Consider the following 325-nt stretch of genomic DNA (forward strand, 5'->3'; position numbering starts at 1 on the left):
TCCTTTTGGGACCAGGTTTACGGTAAAAGTAAACTGTAGCCCTCCATTCGAAATGTTTGTTCTGGGACACGGAAAGGGGGGGGGGGGCACAAGTGGATAACCGTGAACTCAAACCTGAAAGATGATTTTAAGTTATTTTGATTTTAATAATTGGGGGGAAGGCTCACATTTTTCGGGAGAGGGTTGTTGTTTTGTTTTGTTGTGGGGGGTTTTGGTGGGCTTTCTCTTTTTGTTGCTGCTGTTGGTGGTGGTGGTGGTTTTTCGTTTCTTTTTTTTTTTAAGGGTTATTTTGTTGGGGGTTTTTTGTTTGTTGCTTTTCGGGGGG

The sequence above is a fragment of the Aplysia californica genome, unplaced genomic scaffold (assembly GCF_000002075.1).
Source record: "Aplysia californica isolate F4 #8 unplaced genomic scaffold, AplCal3.0 scaffold00411, whole genome shotgun sequence".
Lineage (NCBI taxonomy): Eukaryota > Metazoa > Mollusca > Gastropoda > Aplysiida > Aplysiidae > Aplysia > Aplysia californica.